Source organism: Protopterus annectens, chromosome 9.part0, assembly GCF_019279795.1.
Source record: "Protopterus annectens isolate FY-2018-M chromosome 9.part0, PAN1.0, whole genome shotgun sequence".
NCBI classification, from domain to species: domain Eukaryota; kingdom Metazoa; phylum Chordata; order Ceratodontiformes; family Protopteridae; genus Protopterus; species Protopterus annectens.
The window spans coordinates 1,727,754,745-1,727,776,752 of NC_056743.1; the positions used below are offsets into that span (position 1 = coordinate 1,727,754,745).

The 22,008-nt window shown below is 38.3% G+C and overlaps 1 protein-coding gene across 3 annotated transcripts in view; it reads right to left on the reverse strand.

Moving 5' to 3' along the window:
* Positions 1-22,008, reverse strand: part of LOC122812232 (adhesion G protein-coupled receptor E2-like) — a 1,489,088-nt gene that overhangs the window by 159,418 nt on the left and 1,307,662 nt on the right. The window lies entirely within an intron of this gene.

Sequence of the window (22,008 nt, forward strand, 5' to 3'; positions counted from 1 at the left end):
AAGGACTGCCTCAAAGCACTGTCACTATATTCAGTTTCCTACAGAGTACTAACTGTGTCTGGCTTATACAGCCTTCTCTCTCCCAATTCTGATGTACCTACTGCACACCCACAAGTCTAATGGTAGCAGAAGTTCTTGATCCAGGAACATAAGCCTCTTCTGCAACTTAAACAGAGCAATTTGGAGACAGGTATATCTCTCAAAAGTTAACACTACTCTGAAACAAACTTCCCATCCATGTAAAGCAAGGTTCATCCTTTTCTTCTATTCAGTTGTAACCTAGACCTATGGGCAGGAATGATGGAATTTACTCCAGGACTCCCCTCTGTACTATTTATGGACAGAGACAGCACCTAAATATTCTTTCCTATAATATGGACCCTATATAGATATTCTATGGTATTGCCTTAGAAGTAATCACTACCACATCTGTAAATAATCACTGCCCTGTTTGTATTAAATAGGCATAGACCTAGTAACTGGCTAAGGACAATTTTTACTAATGGAAAAATCATCTAGGATTAAACTGATCCACAAGGGTAGTTATCCTAATATGAAATTATGAACCAATGAACTGCAGTACATCTACCAAATGAAGCTCCATGCACTACAAAAGAATAATGACTGGGTCACATTTCATGATCTTTTATTATGTTTTCTCAACAAGGATGTCAAGATTCACCTCTCAGATGTTGCTCTCAAGATGAATTTATTTGGCATTCATGTTATGAACACATAATAAACTGGCTCTGATCACAGACCCCAATCATAATTCTCTATATTAAGGAGGGGTGAATGGAATTTTACAGGAACATATCACTAAACAATATATTCACGAGGAAACCAGTGTGAAAGACACCAAATAAATAAATAAAACAGCTACCATGGTCAAACAAATAGTGAACAGGAAAAAAACACACTGCAGGATTCAATAAAGTCAGTGTAGGCTCCGTGTAGAGCCTACAAGGAATGTATCCATGTACACGGCTATGGTTCTCCCTCAGCAGCCCACCATACATAGTAAATATGGTGCATGCCTAAGCAAGGTCACAGCAATATGGATATTGAATCTGTGTGAGATTGACAGTACACCCATATACCTTTTGGACCATTAACCTTGATCAAAAGGTCTACAGGATATTGTAATTCATTAAATATGATTTTCTTTTTTTGCTTTTTACATTTATGTGTTTGTTTCTGTGGTGTGCTGCATCATTTAGCTATGCTTAGCCTTGCGCATCCATACATCAGATATCTACTAGACATCTAAAAATAGAAACCAGATGCATTCAATTTTAATTTTTTTAAAACTTTTTTTGTGCATGTCTGCATGATGCACCACATTATTTAGCTATGTTTAATGCAAAGCATTGAAGAAGTAGACATCCACTAGGCATCTAAAAATAGAAACCGTATGCATTCAATTTTAATTTTTTTAATTTTTTTTTGTGTATGTTTGAGTGACATGCTGCATTATTTACCTATGCTTAGTGCAATGCATTATGAAGTAGACATGTGCCAGACATCTAAAAATAGAAATGGGATACATTTCCTTGTTGATGTTCTGTGGTGATTAGCCACACACAAACCCATGCAGCAAAGGTGCACTATGCTTACAGACATCTTCACAGTAGATCTGAAATTATATGTGTTCACTTCACTGTCCTAGTGGCTAGATAGGTTGAGTCATGACCTACAGTGCAAGAAGTCCTAGGAAGAATACTTACTTTTACATATACTGCTGCGAAAGTGTATCAGGTGACTTTTACATCAGATCACTATAAATGCATTCATTACATTTACAAAATTTGCACAATGCTAAGCATTACTTAAACATGTGTAATAATCTTGTCATGTTTGCATGATGCTAAGCTTTGGTTTAACATGGGTTGTGCAGGTTTGCACAATGCTAACTGACGTGGCACATTTTTGAAAGTTACAGTATGATGTACAAGGGTAGGAATGCAGCCTGTTTAAAGGACAATAGGCAGGAATATCACATTATTCCCTTCAGCCTGATCTTGACTGTGGGTATGACTGCTGTCATGGGGGAAGGTGTGCAATTTAGGGCATAAAAGTCAGGTGTGCAGGAGTCCAGCATTTTTATTGGACTCCTGGTAGAATGCTACAGACCCCAGCTGCTGTAGGATGACTATCAGGGCTCAGAGTGTTATTCTGAGGTGTAGAGTAGCTTGGCCATAGATCTGACTAGTGCAACTAGTATCCCCCACACGGGTGAGCAGTGTCATCACCACTATGATGACCTGTATCTTAGGAATTGGGGAACCTTGGGTACCTGGATTCAAGAGGCTGGGGATGGATGTACCCCATAGATAGGTAAGTATGTTTCCTAGTAATTTATAAATATATAAGCTCAAATCTGTAAAAAACTTTTATGCGTAATGGCTTCCTTCTCTTAACACAGCTGCAGAAGAGAGGGCTTGCAATGTACAGTTCCATGCAAGGTGTTTGGCCAGGATGAAGCAAGCACATGGTATGTAAAAAAATCAATAAAGTAATAATTTAATGCATAACTTAATAATAAAATCAAAATTAAATACAGGTATTGCAGTCTTAACAGTCATGTATGAAATACCTGCAACACGATAGACTTTTATTAGTGTGTCAGTGCACATCTGAGCTGGTAAAACAAGTTAAAGCAAGTAACCAAGCAGTACTGTGTAGCATAGCTTCAAACCATTAGTTAATGTTGTGGTTTACCCAGATTAAGTGTCAGTGTTGTGGTCTGATCATTGTCTGAAATATGCTGTCAATAGCACTTAATAAATGAATAGGGTAAAAGTGTAAGTTAACAGAAGTCCTACACAGCTATCCATGTCTGTAAATGCAAGACATGAAACAACATGAATCAATAAAGTGCAAAAGGAGATAGTGCCGTGATAATTTATTTTTCATTTAAAATGTTCAGTATTACTATAGCTACTGCTTTTCTGTTCTAATCTCAATCCCACACCAGCCGACTGAGACATTGTGCAGTATTCCAAATTGTTTGATCATATTCATAAATAAATGTTCTGCAATACCCAGATTAAGAGTCTCGATATTGTGTCTGCTCATTTTGTCTGAACTATGCTGTAGGTTGCAGTCAGTAAATGACTAGGGTAAACATGTAAGTTAACAGAAATTCTATTACAGCTATCCATGTCTGTAAATGGAAGATTTGAAACAACATGAATCAATAAAGTGCAAAGGAGATGGTGCCCTGATAATTTATTTTTTCAAATAAAAAATTCAGTGTTACTATAGTCACTGCTTGTGAGTCCTAATCCTATACCAGCCAACTGGAAAATTATGCAGTATCTACTACTGTACTGGCTTCTCATACAGCATTGCATGTGAAGTGCACACCCATAGAGCTGTACCATTACTGTCCAACTTTCTAGTGTAATCAGTGTACATGAATATACCTCTCAAGTGTCATGGGTTTTGTAGAATGTACTGAACACTGACACATATGTCTGGTCTGTTTGGTATATTATCTTGTTTAACTGGCCAGTCTCTGCCACAATGTTGGGGATCAATGTAAGAAAAAAACTGTCATTGCTCTGATTTGCAGATATATGATGTCACTGGAAATTCAATTTAATGGCAAATATGTTATCATAACACCTTAGTACTGTCATATGAGCACACTATCTAAGAATGCTCCCTATCATTGTGCTTTTCTACCAGCACTATATATTGCCTGGCCCATAATGTCCCGTGCTAAGAGGTTGAGAGGTATGTACGTGGGACATCATATATTATATAAATATAACATTAAATGATTGCAGAAGGCATTGCCATCTGTACTATAGTGTGTGTCATGAACAAAGTAGTATTTCAAATAATAAATGACATAGCAGTCAGTGGTCTCACAAGTGAAATATAATATATCTAGAAGTATGTTGTTGTAGTCTGCTTAGTTATATGTGACGTTGCTAATGTTCTTCTTTTTTTCTCTCACCTCCCCATCCCTTATCTTCTTTTATTTTTTTAATCAATATATTATTTATTGTCATTTGATATTATCATATTATTTGTTATTACTTCTTATGTTAGACTTGTGTATAATTTAATATTGCTTTGCTGTTAAAAAACTTTCATTTACATTATTTACTGTTGTGTTCCTCATATTATTTTCAATTTCTTTCCATTACTCATTATTGTTTTCATCTTACATTTGTTTGGGTTATGTTTAATCTTTCCTTTATGTTTATACTTTATTTACCACAGCATGACAAGGTACGCTGGTTCTCAGTGATCCATCTATCTTGACTTCTCCTGCCGAGGCACTGGGGTCCAGTACATCTGCTGCAGCCTGGTGGCACCCCCTCTGCTGCCCCTGAACTACCTGCTCCATCAGGTAGTTCTGCCCCACAGGCTGGGGCTGTGGCACCCTCTGGGAGTGGAGGTGGAGGGGATGTTTGGTCACCCATCAGGAACTGCCAGGCATGGTGCATAGGTTTATGCACCAAACTGTTGGTGCACGCCTACACCATATAGAGAGTATGCTGTCTAGCCTGGTCAGGCAATCTGTCGTCAGGCACTGGCACTGACCACTGCCTCCACAGAAGCAGTGAAGGTGCAGTGCTGACAGTCCCATGTTGAGGACTTGAGTCACAATTTTACAGTGTCTGACATCCACGGGACTGAGATTCCACGACACCCTCCCCAACTAAGGTGTTCACCCACCTCTGGTGTCCCACACCAATCCTGTTTGCTACCTTGCCTGTCTTATCTGTCTGCAAAGCTTCCTCACCTTCCCAACTTACCTACCCCATACATACCTATGTGCCTTCCCCAACATTCCACTCTCTCTTTAAAAAAAGGGCACCTGTTACCCAAAAAAATATTGCCCCATACATAGCTCCCTATTTTGCATGCTTGTCCACTGGACACGCTTAATGTGGTCAAATTGACTTAACAATGCACTTATATTGTTGTCACCCCTCTCTCTGGGGGTGACAGCCCAAATTCAGTTAAAAATCTTTTAAGGTGCACATTTGCTGCTGTTAAATGGATAGCTATTTTTCTTTCCTACACCATTCCAGTACATACCTACCTGAATTTCACTATATTTTTCCCCTTGCCTGTACCCAGTTTCACTACTGTCCTATCTCCCCAAATTTACTTTTCTTTAAAGAATTTTTGCATGATGCTGAGATGTGCGCAGCATTGCTAAGCTATGCTAAATGGTGGTGTATTACTACATGTATTTGGAAGTATGTTAATCACATTCAAAAAGTACACCTATGCCCTATTTTAAACCCAGTACCATTTCACTTGAAGAACAGTACATCAACCCACTTAGCGGAAGAGTGAGTTAATTAGCACAGGTGTTTTAAGCAAAACAGTAATTGCGATTTTCTGAATTTGTGTGTTTACACGATGCTGCACTTCTCGAGGCAACATGCTAATCTGCTAAAAGGTTAATTGAAAAACAGGAGTTTAACTGGGACTCTGATTGAGAAATACATCACTATAAAGCAACAGCAGGTAAGTGTGCAGTTATGTCTACAACATGTAAAAATACACCTGCCATAACAGTGACTTTGTAGTTCCATCTGTTAAATGCTTTGAAAACATACATTTTTGGTCCACATGGTCCTGGGTTCAAATAGAGCTGTGTCAAGCATTTAAAATACATGTATGTGGACATCACTATTATAAATTGTGAAATGTATGACTGTCTCATTACTTATTTATCCACCCAAAGCAGTACATATGGAATGTCTGCTTTTAAATAATCCACAACAGGAGTCCACTTTCCGAACAAACCAACAGTCCAGTAAGCCTAAACGCTGACTTTATTTAATACAGCTTTCTTTTTTTTTAAAATAAAATCTTAGGCTTTGAACTATTGATATTTGTTGTGAAGATTATTGAACAATTTTAATTTTCGTCTCACTAGTTGCTTTTAAATAATGGAAGTCAAAGGCCTACAGATAGGACCACATTTTAACTGTTCCTATTACAACACATGTAACATTACAACAAAGTGCATAGAATGTCAGGTTATGCATTAGCATGAATTCCCAGAGGATTTCAAAGTATGTAATGCAAATGTGGCTCAGTAATATCAAACTGCTGCCCACAATCATTTACTAGTGATATTACAGACAATCACAGCTGCGCAAGTAACATGCATATATGGAGGTTATGCTAGAAGCAAGGGTTGCCAGCACACATGTTCCAGATGACTACCGTGACATAAGACATGACTTGCCAGTTGTCCAACTGCTGACATAATGGTTAATGCACCCCCTACCATGCTCTAGAACACACCAAGCATGTTGCCTTTTACTCTGGTAATGATACCTTTGGCAAACATACTTATCTTAAACACATACGTTAATTTCCAGTTGGATGGGTTTCCGCAATCTGGCTCTGGCTGTACACCATGGCTGCCACAGGTCCTATAGTTACTCTTAATTGTTGTTGTCCTGCACATTCTTCAGGCTCTCTGCCTATGCCTATTGTCTGCAGCAGAAGCATCAGCTTCAGCCTGTAGCACACACATCTGTATGTAGAAAGCGGCTGCTACCAACATTCTCTCTGTGCTGATGTAGTGTCTTTAACCAAATAATTTCCACCCCAACATATGAGAAAGGGGATAGAATCTACATTGAGGCCTTGTATCTTGTTGAGTAGTTGCATGGAATTGGCTGATTATACTGCAAGTCAGCTGAGTAGGCTACATGTAGCATTTCTGAACCACAGATTGGTTCAGAGGCAATCACCTGCTAATGAGAACCATTTTAAAAAGGCAAACTTCTAGCTAGGGGAACCATTGTATATGAGAGTTAGTTTGTATGGTTAACTCATTAACATGGTACTTACATATCAGTATCTTTCAACAGAGGAGTATTGTACTCCATCAGGTATGTAACCATTTTGTTTCCAACATGGTGCATATGTTTCAATATACTTGGGGAGAATGGGGATTACATCAGTAACCCTTTGTTAGAACTGTACTGATGACATGCCATTGATGCTGCAGCTGTATTACACCTACAGAGGATGTAGGGTACAGCAGGGGAATAATGCTGTGTGCTAACTAGGTACAGAGGTCTCCTGGATACTTCCTTTGATAGCAGTTGTAATAGTACACTGGCATTTGTTTGGCACTGTTGTTTTTTTATATTATGTGGGGGTTCCTGCTACTGAGCACACTACAGTGGACTCTTGTGTTGGGTGTGTGATCACATATGACTATCTGTCATGGCACAAACAGGAATAGGTCACTATTGCTACAGTCCTAGTTGTGTCCACACCCTTTGTATCTTTGGCACGCTGTTGAATATGAGACGTGTAATCAAGCAGTGAATACTGATAGCCTTTCTTTATTGCTGTATCTGTACATACTATACTCCCACATATATGATCCTATCAGGTGTTCTCATTTATTTGTATTTCAGGAGATATCATGCATGCAAGACAAAGGCAGCTTTTTACTGAGGCAGAAAATGACCTCATCATTGAGGCTTTGCTCCAATACTACCTGGTCCTGCTGTCCAAAGGGAGAGCAAACAGGCAAGAGCGTGCAGCCTTGTGGGACGAACTGGTGCATAACATTTATGTGGTTGGTTACCAGAACTGTACATATCAGCAGGTGAGACACAGTACCATGTATATGATACATTCAGCATGCAGACATGCAGCTGACATGGTCAGGAAATGTGGAGTCACTAGTGGTAGGCCTGCAGCAGAGCAACCTCTCTCAGCCACAGAAGAATTCCTGGTGAACCTTGTAATACAGGACAGCTCCCAGGCATCCAATAGCCAATATGTTGTGGGCATGGGTGCCACTCATTCCTCTCAAGAGGAGTATCCAGGTATGCTTAATTAGATCAACATTGAAATACTGTTACATTCAGTGTGCCAGGGTGTATATAGCTTTATATGGGTGTCAGGTATTTCATGGGGGGGGGGGGTAACTGCAGTTTTAAGCTCATGTAGAGATTGTGAACCACATACCTGTCAACATAGCAGCTACTGTTAACGTGAGATATTTAGACATATTACAGCTGTATACTGTAAGATGTGATGCCGTTTCCATTACCTCTCCCACACATTTTTTCAGGACCGTCAGGAATTGGAAGAGGCCATGCTTGTGCTGCTGGTTAGCATAAAACTGTTTTATCAGAGATGCAGATATATTTCAATGTATTTGCTAAAGTGCCATCCCAAGTCTGCTGGCTCGATTGATGTACTATCTTCACAATTGCCAAATGGACAGATATTTTCTGAATGTCCACAGTTTACAGTCATAATGCTTCCTTGTAGGTGTGACCATAGTGACTGACTTGACAGATATTGTCAGGACATTACAGATTGCCATAACTGTCAACTGTGCAGATTTCTGCAGAATGTCAACAGTGTGCATAAGTTATGTTTTGATAATGAGATTCTGGTTTAATGAATAATTATTTCCAATTGATTACAGACTGGGGTTAAAAAATAATGTCCTCATGTCCTACTATGTGAGGATGGGGGTTATACAAATCTGTAATAGTGACAGCAGTGTATACAGCTTAACATATATTGTACCATAGTACTGCAGAGCATAGTAGTGCAGGTATTAATGTATTGCTTTTTCCTATTTTATCACAGGTGACCAGGAAGGTTGGTCTTTGTCCCCTATACAACCTGATGTCAGTGTCTCGTCAGACTCTAATAATGATGGTGGCCAAATTGACCCACAGCTGTGGGTTACAAAGGGTGAATCAAACACAGAGGTTGACATCTCTCTTCCACCCTAATTACCACTGTACACAGCCAGTATGCCTTTGCAGTCCCCTGAGGCCACAGATATCGGACAGTCAGAGGGTGGAGACATTGAAGACGGAAGTGTGGCCACTATGGTTTCAGTGACTGTCGACACTGGCCATAGCCAAACAGTTTGTGAGGTTCCACACAGGTGGATTGATAGGGGTGCTCATTGGAGGCCTGTTGCACCACCTGTCACAGGTATCTCATCACATATCACTGGTATTTTTAGGGAAATCATGGAGGCACAGGCACATTCCAAAAGGAGCAGCCAACAAATGCTCAGGGTTATGGATGTAGCACAGTCTGACATCCATGACTGCCTCCACCATATTGCTGATACCCTGGAATGGTTGACTGACGCAGTGGAAAGACATAGGTCTGAGAAAGATCACACACTATCTGTCTTGGAATGCACATTGTTTGTAATGGAATGTCTGACTGGAGTTAAGTGTCGGCCTCGTAGGCATAGGTCAACAACTACATCTGCTATGAGTCACTGTGGCTGTACACAATCATGATCCCATAGTGGCAGTACATCCAGTGCTCTACAGGGGAATGTGCTGTCCACACCAAGACATAGCAGGCCATGGGCTCATGGAGCTGGGTGTTCCTGTGGAGAGCAAGTGCCCAACAGACAACAGTCACCTTCAGGTAGTGGCACAGTGTCTGGCATTGGGCATGGAGGTGCCAGTGCAACTTCTGGCAGAGCCAATTCTCATGTTCAGGGGTGGAGATGATGAACTGTCAGCTCTAACATGCATGGCTCATAGCTGTCCAACATACAGACATATTGGGCTAGAACTGAGCTTGGCTGTTTTCATGCAGACATTCACATACCAATGTCACATTGAGGGCACCTACAGACACACACGCAGTATTTCCATGGTCCATATTGCCTGCTTCACTTCCTGACTCACACACATGCTTGCAACCTATTAGGTCTACCTAGGCCTCCTGTACCCACACACAACACCCTGTGGAAGTGATGATACCTGTGCCACATCCCTATCATCTTTCTCATGTATGCAGGGAAATAAAGCTATGTGTTCGATGCACAGGGTGACTATCTACATTAGTATGAATTTTTTCATCCATTGTTTCTGTTGACATGATACTTGTACTGGTCATTTACAGATATTGTTCTTTGCTATTTATAATGTGCATAACATAATTTGTGTGCGTTACGATGGATGCTGTTGTAAGGGCTCCGGAGTTACACAATTAAATGTCTAATGGAAATGTTTACATTTCACTTTCAACATTGTGTAAGACACACCTATGGGTACACATCTACAATCAACCCATCAACACCAGAGCACATGATGGAATGTTAACACAGAAGATAAATGTCATCAGAAAGGTAATACAGTACAGGTCTGTGTGTTCATAGGTTCATAGGTGTTTACTAGGCTGATGAACACAAAGCCTTCTTTAAGCCTAGACATGCATCCCAATTCTCTGACAAGGTCTGATACCCTTGATAAGTGTAATCAGAGTTTTGGGAGATTAAACATTTATGAGTAGGGGCCTGGGTTATGAACCATTTACATTTTTCCTGTGTCCATTAGAGACATGGGTCACAAAACAGGGATGATTGTCCTGTTCTTCATCCATGTGTGCAACTTGCACTTGATTTGCATTAGGGTGGAATTCTATTTTACATGGATGGGGAGCCTGTTCCATATAGGAAGAAGTCTCTGGGATACATACCTGTCTTTCCAGCTCATCCTATTTATACCATTGACAAGATGTAGGTCTGTGGAACAGGTAATTCTAGCACTAGCTGTATTGTGGATATACAGGAGGTCGACAATGAGGTCTGACAAGGCACTATATGGCAAGCATACATCTCCCCTCCAAAGGCTGTAGGACACAGAATACAAGGGCAGGACCTTGACATGTTCTGCAAAGGCCATTTTACGTAAGCCTTGTATTTGTTTATTGAGTAACCTCTGTGGATGTTCCAGTCGTGTGATATGCCTTGTTCAGTACATAAGAAAGGTGGCATTGCACTAAATAATAGGTCTGATGAATGCCAAATACAGTGGTACAATGAGTTCCTTAGACTTACATGTCATACCTTTGCTTATAAGTTGTGCAACATAGAATGATTTCCTCAATACTGTAGACACGTGACAGTCAAATACTAGATTACCACCTATGTGTGTCCCTAAGTCCATGACTGCTGGGTCAACTGTGAGAGGTCTGCTGTCAATATGATAGTTACTAGGGGTGGATGACTTCCTATTTAGTAGTTTACGTTTAGTGTTACTCCATGGCTCTGACACCAGGTGTATGTGGGTGTTATCCCCTCCTGGAGAACATTTGTGTCAGTGTGGGATTCAATGACAGACCCTAATTTGTAATTATCTGCAAATGTAGTCAACTAGAGACAACTGACAGTAGCCTTGACTTCAGACAAGTAAATGCTCTGAGGAATGATTCAAGAGGAAGTCCACTTGTGAGTGGCTTGTTTGTAGAGGTGGACTACCAAATGCTAACTTCCTAGGTCCTGTCTGTAAGCCTCTGGGCTATCCACTGGCTGACATACTAGTTTGTACCTAACCTCTTGAGTTTGTCAATAATGCCTGATGGAGGTTTATTGTCAGATGTCTTGTCAGGTCGTGGTAGGCAGTGTAAACCATTTTTCCATCATCCATTGCTTTGGTTACCTTCTCAAATAGGTCTACCAGCTTGGGTAGGCATGATCTGCACTTGACAAAATCAAACTGGGTTTGTCCAGTGTCCAGAGATGTACTGCATCTCTATTGACCATTTCCATGATATTTCTTTTCATGGCTTTACAAATAAGAATAGTAAGACTTTTGGGTCTGTAGATGGCCCACTTTTGTGGAGAGGGATGACTGTTACTGCTCTCCATCCATGAGGCATGAAGCCTGTTTGGTGGCTACAGTGAAATAGTAATTCCAGAGGCCCTGAAAGGTCATGTTTTATGCTATTTAGAAGGCATGTTGGGATACTGTCTGGGCCCATTGATGCAGTGTACTTGGTCTTACAGATAGCATTAAGGACCTGTTCCCTAGTTATACTAGGGGCACTTATACTGAATGGTATTTCCTGAGGGAAGTTTCAGGGGGAGAGAGGAGTAAAGTTGGGGCTCAATTTATCAGCCAGGAGGTTTGCTATATCTTTTGTGTCATTATAGGTGGTTCCATTTAAAATCAGATGTGCACACAATTGTGTCTTGCCTTTGAAGTTGTGGACATAGCTAAAATATGCTTTGTGGTTGTCCTTGGCCTGGCTGCGCAAACTTACTTCACATCTGACTTTGGCAGATTACACTTGTCCTCTGATTTTTTTTGTTTACTTTGATGAGTGCTTTTATCCTGCTGTGTGCTGCACCACCTAAGTTTTGCCATGAGTTTCTTCCTTCTGTTATACAGCCTATTGATTATGTGATTCCACCAAGGTGGCTTGATTTTCAGTTAGTTCTGTACTTCTCCCTGGTGAGTACAGCTGCCTCTGTGCAGCTGTTAGCATGCTCATACAGGGTTTCTGTTAACACTTCTGCATAGGCTGCAGTGTTCTCAGTGTTTATGGGGGCTTGAGATTTGGCCATTTTATCACCTAATATTTAGAGGTTATCCTTAGATTACTTTCTAAATATTCCATGTCTAGCTGGGGTTGCATGTTTTATTTTCATTTCAAAGGAGACCAGTTTGTGTTCAGACCTTACCAGTGAAGACATTACAGTAGGGAGTGTGCATGACTCTGCCATATTGGCGAGGACTAGACCCAGTATTGTTGCTCCCCTGGTTGGTGTACTGGATATCTGGTCCAGGGAATTACTGTTTACAAAATCTAGGAATGTCTGTGCCTGTATGTTTGGTGTCATGTAGGATTCCCAGTTAATAGTGGGATACTGAAAGTCACAGATGCATATGGAATTGCACAGGATGGCTAGTATTTCCAATATGTTTAAATACATGGTAGGGGATTCCTGTGCCATAGAGGGGGGCCTACAGCTTGCATGGATGTAGTACTGGATTTTGCCTATTGTGATTTGAACCAGATGCGGCTCAAGTGTATTGTCTTGTCTGACCAGCCTTGAGGTATTTTTAGTTTTGATGTACATACAGATACTTCCACCTTTAGCCCCTGCCTGTGAAGTAGTTGCTCTAATTGTGTGGAAGGCATAATAACCCTGCACTGTTGTTGTGCTCTCTGTGGCTTTAAATCATGTGTCAATGACTGCACAGATGTCTTCCCAGAGCTCAAACTGTATCTCTAAGTATTGTCTAGGGAAGTTTTTCACTGGTCATGTACTCCCACATGGACTATGACTGGGTCATGTCATGGGATCATAGAAACTTAGTAGGCTAATGGCCCTAGGGCCCTTACAAGCCTAGCAAGTTCTCCCCTTATTTCCATGATCACCGCCAATTACCCCTGTCAACGAGGGACACAGGTGGAACTCCTGGGGTGAATTTATGATTACACATCCAATCATGCAGATTGCATTTGAAGAGGATCAATGAGGTGCTCTGTTTGACATGAAGTGGGAGTAAATTCTAAAGGTGTGGTAACCTGTGGAAGTCAAATCTGATCCTTCAGTATATTGTATTACTGTCATATATTACAGGTCACAGGTTAAGGTCTGTAGAATATATAGACCCATGTACCATTTGATTTACGTATATGCAGCATTTCCAATAAAGCATGGTCACAGATTGCCTTATATGCAAGGTATATATCTCCTCTGAGTAGTCTGCATGAAACAGAATAAAGTGACAGAGATTTCAGATGATCCACATAGGACAGATGTTGAAAAGCTTGAACTGTCATATCTGCTGACTGGTGTGTGAGAGAGAGCATGTATTCCAGCCTGGTAATATACTTGATCTCTGAAATCTTTTTTTTTTAAAAACAAGTTTATTATTTTTAACATACAAGTAACTATCATAACAATTTTATACAAGTAATTAAAATAGAAATGGTTATAACATTCAATAAAATAACCAAAGTATTTACAAAGACATCCACTACAATCAAATCAGTTAATTAAACTAAAATACCATGCTATTGAAGTTAAGATTTTTTTAACAAATTTTGTAAGGTATCCCATATAACATAATAAGATGTTTTTCTAGTAGTTCTTGATTTTATTGTCATCAATTCCATATGGCACACAACATTCATAACATTTTTAAATTCATTAAAAGAAGGAGGTGTATCTGAAATCCAATTTCTGGTTATTATTTTTCTAGCCACTGCTAGAATAGACCATAACAAGGGAAGCTTAACTTTTTTAACACTTTGAGGTACAGGAGTGTTGAATAATATAAGAGATTTAGAAATAATAAAATTATCTGTAAAAGAGCCTGCAAAAATCATTGATTGACTTCCAATATTCTTTCAATTTTATACAGTCATAAAACATATGTGCCCAATCAGCATTAATTTCTACATTACATCTTTTATATAGATTGTCTTTATTATTTATTTTATTCATCATCAAAGGTGTATAAAAGGATCTATGTAAAAATTTCCAAGTAAAAAGTCTCCAGATAATGGAAGAAGTAGTTTTATAGGCAGATTCCAATATATATTGTTTATCTTGTTGATTTGGCAATTCACCATTAATGGAAGTGAAATAATTCCAATAGGTATCTACATTGTAATAAGTTTCTTCTCTAATAATTTTATGTATGTATGAAAGTTTACCTTTATCAGAAACTTTATGTTGTAAATTTAATATCAAGTAATCAATCAGTGTTGGAATAGATTCTTTAACTGTTATAGACATTAAATCAATTTTATTAATGAGATGTTGTCTAAAGGTCTGAACTTCTAACCAATAAGTTTCTCTCAGATCAAATTCTTGTTTTAAAAAATCTAAATTTTTAACTTTATTATCAGATAGCAACTGATACCAGTACTTTAGATCATTGTCTGTGACTGAATGAGTTCCTTCAGTAGTAGATGACAAAAGCATACCACTTGTATACTTTATAGGGAATATAATAAAATTCCATTCCTTATACTTAGGATGCATGAATATAAAATTACGATAACTAATAATAATGTTTAATGAATAACTAACTATATATTTTGGTGTAATAGGTGAAGTGCAAAATTCTTTTAGTAACCATAGCATGGAGTTATTTACAATCATATTTTTATGTGTTAAAGAGATTTTCATAAAGTGAACACTAATTAGTTCCCAGTAATCTTTCCATTTTGCAACATATGACTGATCTATTAGCAATGTAATAACTTTTATAGTAGAAGAGATAGTATATAAGTTAAAGTCTGGAAAAGAAATGCCCCCTTGAGACCAGCTATTGGTATGTTTCTTTAATGCAATCCTAGGTCTATTAGGTGCCCATAGGAAGTTTAACATTAATGTATTCAATTTCTTGATAATTATTTTTGTAGGTGGGAGTATTATTGATTGTATTAAATATAATATCTTGGGGAATATTATCATTTTAATAATTGTAAGTCTCTCTTCCATAGTAAAAAACATATTATTCCAGGTATTGAAAATATTTTGTATATTAAGATGACAGGTATTATAATTATTATGTATAATAGATTTGATATCTTTAGTTAACATTATACCTAGATAAGTTATCTGACCTGAATTGGGTATATATTTACTAAAATTACTAATGAGAACATTTTTTTTTTGTGTATATATAGGTAGTATTTTAGTTTTTTCTTCATTGAATATTAAACCAGAAATATTTTTAAAATTCATCATTTTATCAAATAGGGACTGCATAGAGGAATTAGATCCTGCTGATGTAATTAGAACATCATCTGCAAAAAGTTGAATTTTAGATGTTGTATTTTCATCTATTTCAAATCCCTCTATATCAGTACTGTTTCTGATCAGATTAGCCCAAGGCTCCATTATTAAAGTAAATAATAGTGCAGAAAGTGGACACCCTTGTTTTGTACCTTTTAAAATGGGTATTTTTTGTGAGACATATGTTCCTATCTTAATATAAGCCAATGCACCTTTATATAGATGTTCAATTAGATTTACAAATGCATCTGAGAAGTTTGCGCACTTCAGTAAGGTAAACAAGTAGTTCCAACTTACTGAATCAAATGCTGAACTTATATCGAGACTAATAAGTGTTAAATCTTTCTTTCTCCTATTTGCAAAATCAATTAATGTTAGAGTCCTCCTTATATTATCAAAAGTGTTTCTATTTACAATGAAGCCTGTCTGATCTATATCTATAATGCCTGGGATGATTGTCTTCAATCTATCAGCAAAAATACTCATAAACATTTTATAATCAACATTAAGTAATGAAATGGGTCGATATGAAGTGCATCTAGTTGGATCTTTATTGGGTTTTACAATTGGCGAAATAAATGTGTATTGCCAAGATGGGGGAGTTATTAGCTCGTTTTGGGCCAAAATAAAAACCTTATATATTAATGAGTATGTACTTTTAGAAAGAATTTTATATATCTCTGGTATAATACCATCATTACCTGGTGCTTTGTTTGATTTAAGCTTGTTTATTTGTGTAACAACCTCTGTATATGAAATAGTTTTATCCAATTGTTTAGTTTGTTGTTTATTAAGTTTTTTATTCATGTTTGTAGTTATAAATTCCTTTATTTTATCTATAGGTTCCATGTTAATGTTATTATGATTAATTTTGTGAAAGTGATTTCTAAATTCATCTAATATTTCTGGTAGACTAGAAACATTCTTTTTTTTCCTTAGAGAGAAAATTTCTTTAATATGATTTTGCTTATTCAACCTTTTTGTTTTATTTTTAAGTCTATGTAAGTATTTGGGGCTTATTGAGTAAGACAAAAACTTGTATTTCTCTAAAGTTATTTTAACTTTATGAGTTAAAATTTCTTTGTATTTCTCATTTAGTTTGTTTATTTCTTCAATGACTTTTTGTCCATAATATTTTCTTTATTATTATGCTTATGAGTCTAATTTACTTTGAATATCTAATAATTCCTTATCCCAAGATTTCCTTTTATTATTATACCATCTGATACTTTGTCCATATAGATATGATTTTAAAACATCCCAAACATAAACAATGGAGACTTCAGAAGTATTATTTATGTCTAAAAATGTTGCACTTCTGAAAGTATATAATCTTTATAGTCTTTTAGTTGAGTTAAGTATGCTGGTATCCTTTTCATCTGAACATAGTAAGTACTTTTTATCATGAACTCAAAGACAATTGAATTATGATCTGATATAGGACACAAAATGATTTTAGAATTAATTAATTATGTTACCATCTGGTTAGAAATAAAGACTCTATCTATCTTTGAATAAGTTTTATATCTGTTAGAAAAAAAGGTGTATGGTAAAGATTTTGAGTCTATCTGATTATTAATATCATTTAAATGATAAGAATTAACAAAGTCCTTTAAATGTTTTGCATTAGATGTAATTTTCCTTTTTCCTATAGTAGTAGTATCTTTTTCATGTAGGATACAATTAAAGTCACCTGCTAAAATAATATCTCCTATAGAGAATGGTATGATCTTATTAAGATGGTATTTCACTGTTTTAATACCAATTCCTGGTATCCAATATACATTGATTAATGTATATGTCTTTCCATTAATTTGTATTGTAACCATACAAAACATTCCTTTATCATCTTCATAAGACTTAATAGTTTTAGGTATGGGCATACTTTTATTCCATAAAATAGCCACTCCTCTTTTTTTTCTGAGTGTGCTCTGAACTAACTAATACTGTATATTTATTAGTGGCTAATTTATCAATATCCTTTTTCAAGAGATGTGTTTCTTGAAGGAATACTAAGTTGGCCTTATGTAAATTAATGTATCTCATTAAGCTTGCCCTTTTACATGGATTATTCAGTCCATTAATGTTTAAAGAAATTCCTTTTAGAGAAGTCATTTGGCATTTTTAAAACATATAAAACTTATAATCAGAATAACGATCTCTGAAATCTTGAGTTTGTGTTACTTGTGGTCAAATGACATAATTGCATACATAATGTGGCAGATCACAGCACCTGATAATTAACTGACCATGCATTTCTCCTAATTCAACTTAGTGAGAGGGACATCAGTGTGTCTCACAATGGAGTCTGCAATCCTGGTTGGTGTACTGGATATCTGGTCCAGGGAATTACTGTTTACAAAATCTAGGAATCTCTGTGCCTGTTTGTTTGGTGTCATGTAGGATTCCCAGTTAATAGTGGGATACTGAAAGTCACAGATGCATATGGAATTGCACGGGATGGCTAGTATTTCTAATATGTTTAAATACATTGTAGGGGATTCCTGTGCCATAGAGGGGGGCCTACAGCTTGCATGGATGTAGTACTGGATTTTGCCTATTGTGATTTGAACCAGATGCGGCTCAAGTGCATTGTCTTGTCTGACCAGCCTTGAGGTATTTTTAGTTTTGATGTACATACAGATACATCCACCTTTAGCCCCTGCCTGTGAAGTAGTTGGTCTAATTGTGTGGAAGGCATAATAACCTTGCACTGTTGTTGTGCTCTCTGTGGCTTTAAATCATGTGTCAATGACTGCACAGATGTCTTCCCAGAGCTCAAACTGTATCTCTAAGTATTGTCTAGGGAAGTTTTTCACTGGTCATGTACTCCCACATGGACTATGACTGGGTCATGTCATGGGATCATAGAAACTTAGTAGGCTAATGGCCCTAGGGCCCTTACAAGCCTAGCAAGTTCTCCCCTTATTTCCATGATCACCGCCAATTACCCCTGTCAACGAGGGACACAGGTGGAACTCCTGGGGTGAATTTATGGTTACACATCCAATCATGCAGATTGCATTTGAAGAGGATCAATGAGGTGCTCTGTTTGACATGAAGTGGGAGTAAATTCTAAAGGTGTGGTAACCTGTGGAAGTCAAATCTGATCCTTCAGTATGTTGTATTACTGTCATATATTACAGGTCACAGGTTAAGGTCTGTAGAATATATAGACCCATGTACCATTTGATTTACGTATATGCAGCATTTCCAATAAAGCATGGTCACAGATTGCCTTATATGCAAGGTATATATCTCCTCTGAGTAGTCTGCATGAAACAGAATAAAGTGACAGAGATTTCAGATGATCCACATAGGACAGATGTTGAAAATCTTGAACTGTCATATCTGCTGACTGGTGTGTGAGAGAGAGCATGTATTCCAGCCTGGTAATATACCTGATCTCTGAAATTTTGAGTTTGTGTTACTTGTGGTCAAATGACATAATTGCATACATAATGTGGCAGATCACAGCCCCTGATAATTAACTGACCATGCATTTCTCCTTATTCAACTTAGTGAGAGGGACATCAGTGTGTCTCACAATGGAGTCTGCAATGGCAAGAATGTTGGATTGTGTGGTGGCTTGCCTCATGGGCTTATAGGTTGGACCTTCATGAGATGTAGCTCTATATGTTGATGCATGTGCTGTTTTTACACAGTGCATGTGGGGCTGTTGAGGGTATTTATTATCTGGACTTTCTGTATGAGATCTCTGTGATTTATAAAGGTTACATGTCAGTCCCTCAGCTCATGTCTGCCTTGAATTTTGTGTGATGGGTGCGGCATGTGCACCATTAACTTCCTTATTGACATTAGAAGTACTTTTATGTGAGAGCTTTGCCTCCATTGACATTGTGTATGTACATCTTTCACATACCATATCAGTTTGTTTGAGAATTAACTTGCTGTCGGTAAACATGAGGTGATTTCTATACTGCCTTAGGATGCCCACATCCACCAAGGTGGTTTCAGTCACAGTGGGAAACTTCATATCCATGGCAATAGATACTTTTTTATTAATTAAACAGTTGAATTGAGAATATCACTCAATGTCAAGAGCATTTGTTTCGCAACTATAGTGACAGCACTTGTTGGTTGTCCTGTGCGCAATTCAGTATTGGAGTTAACTCCATCATGATTTCCAAGAAAAAGGTGTCCACATCTGTACAGAGGACTGCCAAACACTGGAGAGGAAACTAATATGTACACACTGTAGAGTTAAGGATGGAGTATTTAGACAGTTATTCTGATGTTAGACACAAATCAAGCAGTGCTTACTGAAAACAAAGAATTACCTTGTGAAGAATGATGAAAAGAGGGGAGTCACGTGAATGGCTACTGCCTGGTTGCAACTACTCTTGGTCTCACTCTGCTGGGAGACATAGCCCTTTTTCTGTTTCTCTCACCAGAAGCAAAATGTTAGCACCTACCCCATGATAAAAAGCAAGCCAGAGCCTGTTTGTTGATCCACACATGTTTTAACATTTTCCAGGTAGAAGCCTTGATTAGCAACCAGACCAATCATTTGAGTTTTGCATGTATTATGCCTTGGGTTCCAAGACTCGTAAGATTTGACTAGAGTACTGACCTGATGATGATTAGGAGCATAGCTGCTGCATCACAATATAATGTTCAGTGTCAGGTGACATAGATGTCCAAGGTTGGACTAGCAAGCTCCACAGCAGCAGTGAGCCATGCTAGGTAACAGTTTCACAGCAATTCATGCAGCTTGCCCGTCAACAGCATAATGGAGGTGATCTGTGTGACATGGATGTGAGGCTTACTGCAGAGGAGTGGCCACCTTTGGTAGATGTTTTAATCTCTCCCACCTATCCTAGGTATGTCATACTGTACATTTATGTTCCTGGAACACAAAACTGTATTCCTACATCATTTCACACATCCATTTGCTTTCTGATTGTTTGACTGGCATTATGACTTGCAAAGCCAAAGTACTGACTGCAGAGTTGAACTAGTTTACTGTGCATGCACATACATCCACATATTTACTGCAAAGAGTGCCTACAGTGAGTGTGTTTGAGGCTGTGAACCCCAAGGATGTAACAGCATGACCCTTATTATGCTGGAGTTGTGCTTTGTCACATTTGCAAGTATGTCATTGTGACCTTGCCTAATAACAGGATTATGATTCATGCAGGTGCCACATGCTTGGTAAAGCACCACACTCAATCTACCATGTTATCCCACACTGTCAAGTACTGTTCTACCTTAGAATGACATCATAAAGGTAAAACATATTACATTTAAGCATCTGTCAGACCACTCCCTAACTAAAGCTTGATGTGAACTATACACAAGCAATAATCTATTGCTAATGGCATTATCAGAGACTGTTTAAGAGATGTGGACAGCATCCCCAACTCTCTACTCCTACACCACACAAAGACAATGTGTGACAGATGCAACTATATTAAAAGCCTTGAATCCATACTCTCTCACACACCAGTCAGTACATATGAAAATGAGTGGGATGCCAACATACACACCTCACCTCCCTCTTCACCTAAACCAACATCACACATACCTACATATGCGGAGGTCCTTTCTAGAAATATACCTAAACACCAGAGACTTCCCAAACAGAAACAGAAACACACTACACGTAATACTACCTCTGCAGAACACAATACATATAATAGCTCATGCACCACTATCTCACCGGTCAAACCCTTATAGCAAAACACAAAATCAAACATATTTGTCATAGGTGATTACATTATGAGACATATTGATGTCCCTCTCACCAGGCTAGATAAGGGAAAGGTCATGGTCAGCTGTTTCTGAGGTGACAGGATATGCCATATCACACATGTATTCAAGTCTATTAACAATAGGTACTGTTATGACTACGCCATAGTTCATGTTGGTGTGTACGACTTGAGACGTACCTCTCTGGACTGTATGAAGAGAGACATGACTGTGCTCTCAGACTATGTGTCTCAGGCAGGTATGCCCCTGGCCTTAAGCTACATTTTACCTTCCCCTAGGATGATGCCTCAATACAATCAGAAAATAATTGACTTCAATAATTGGCTTAGCATCTGGTGTCATTCTGAGATGATTCACTATCTGTCAGCCTGGGATGACATGCTCAACATACCTTGATGCTTTGCCAGAGATGCTCTTCATCTGTCACCCCTGGGATTTTGGCTACTGGCCCAGGCTCTTACCACCCCCATAGACCCCTTTTAAGTGGCGTCTCAAGGACAACATTTCCAATGTAAAAAACCCATCTACAAACAACCTCAAGGTTATGCTGCTAAATGCTAGGAGTGTCAGCATGAAACTGCATTTACTGGGAGCTGTCTTCACCTTGGAAGAAGCAAACATTTGTGCAGTCACAGAGACCTGGTTCAAGGCTGTGGAGAGCACCACAGCCATACTAGGGTACATATCCTTCCACACGTTCAGACCTCAAACTGAAGGAGTGA